The sequence below is a fragment of the Arachis duranensis genome, chromosome 1 (genome assembly GCF_000817695.3).
Source record: "Arachis duranensis cultivar V14167 chromosome 1, aradu.V14167.gnm2.J7QH, whole genome shotgun sequence".
Lineage (NCBI taxonomy): Eukaryota > Viridiplantae > Streptophyta > Magnoliopsida > Fabales > Fabaceae > Arachis > Arachis duranensis.
The window spans coordinates 41,971,579-41,973,131 of record NC_029772.3 but is presented as its reverse complement, the minus strand read 5'-3'; the positions used below and the strand labels follow the sequence as shown (position 1 = coordinate 41,973,131).

Sequence of the window (1,553 nt, the reverse complement as noted above, 5' to 3'; positions counted from 1 at the left end):
TTTGGATTATTCATTCTTCTTCACTCTTATTCCCTTTCTTCTTCTACTAACAATAAGGAACCTCTTTACTGTGACATAGAGGATTCCTCTTCTTTTTCTGTTCTCTTCTCTTTCATATGAGCAGGAACAAGGAAAAAGGCATTCTTGTTGAAGCTGATCCGGAACCTGAAAGGACTCTGAAGAGGAAACTAAGAAAAGCTAAATTACAACAATCCAGAGACAACCTTACTGAAATTTTCGAACAAGAAAAGGAGATGGCAGCCGAACCCAACAACAATAATGCAAGAAGGATGCTTGGTGATTATACTACACCTACTTCCAAGTTTGATGGAAGAAGCATCTCAATCCCTACCATTGGAGCAAACATTTTTGAGCTGAAACCTCAACTAGTTGCTCTAATGCAACAGAACTGCAAATTTTATGGACTTTCGTCAGAAGATCCATATCAGTTTTGACTGAGTTCTTGCAGATCTGTGAGACTGTTAAGACTAATGGAGTAGATCCTGAAGTCTACAGGCTCATGCTTTTCCCTTTTGCTGTAAGAGATAGAGCTAGAACATGGTTGGATTCACAACCTAAGGATAGCTTGGACTCCTGGGATAAGCTGGTCACGACCTTCTTGGCTAAGTTCTTTCGTCCTTAAAAGCTGAGCAAGCTTAGAGTGGATTTTCAGACCTTCAAATAAAAAGATGGTGAATCCCTCTATGAAGCTTGGGAAAGATACAAGCAGATGACCAAAAGGTGTCCTTCTGACATGCTTTTAGAGTGGACCATTTTGNNTTTAAAATTGATAACCGAGTATTTAAACCTCGGGTTGTCTTCTCAAGGAATTGCAGGGAGGTATGTTCTTATTATTGGCTATGAAAAAGGTAAAATTTGGGGGTTTTGGAAATAGGGAAGAAGTATGACAAGTAATTCAAATGACAATTAAAATAAATAAATACTGTAAAGCAAACCTTTTGGCATGGTATGAGAAATTGGAAGTCCAGACTTAGTTATTCTTATCAATAATAATGAAAGTTGAATCTTAATTCCACATAGTTGACCCTTGTGAAAGCAAAGGAAAGTCAAGGGACTAATTAATTTGACCTTCGAATCCTATTTATTTCCTAAGAAAAGGTTGGGATTATTGAAGTTTAGTTCAATTAGCAAAGATAACAGTTATCAATTATGTTAAGCTAAGATAACTCCTGAGTTACTGATTTTTAAACCAAGACCAAAAAGGGAAAGTAAATTAATTCTACTGGAATGAAAATGTCTTCAGATTGGGAATAATCAATGGCATAAATAAAAGAAGGCAATATTGAACTGAAATATCTCAAGCAACATTAAATAAGAAAATTATAACATGAATGTAGCATAAGCCAAATAGGCAACATAACTAATACAAGCAAGCATTAATGGTATCTAAAAATAAGAGATAACTGTCAAGCAAAAGAACATTGAACCTGGTAAAAAGATAATCCTTGAAGCAAATAAAATCCTAAATCTAATTCCTAATCCTAAAGAGAGAGAGGAGAGAACCTCCCTCCAACTAAAGCTAAATCATGGAA

At 35.5% G+C, this 1,553-nt stretch overlaps 1 non-coding gene across 1 annotated transcript; it reads right to left on the bottom strand.

Moving 5' to 3' along the window:
• Positions 1-652: 652 nt before the first annotated feature.
• Positions 653-760, bottom strand: LOC127742435 (small nucleolar RNA R71). Its single transcript, XR_008003692.1, has one exon. It is a non-coding gene; the product is annotated as a small nucleolar RNA R71 (small nucleolar RNA).
• Between the last annotated feature and the right edge of the window lie 793 nt (positions 761-1,553).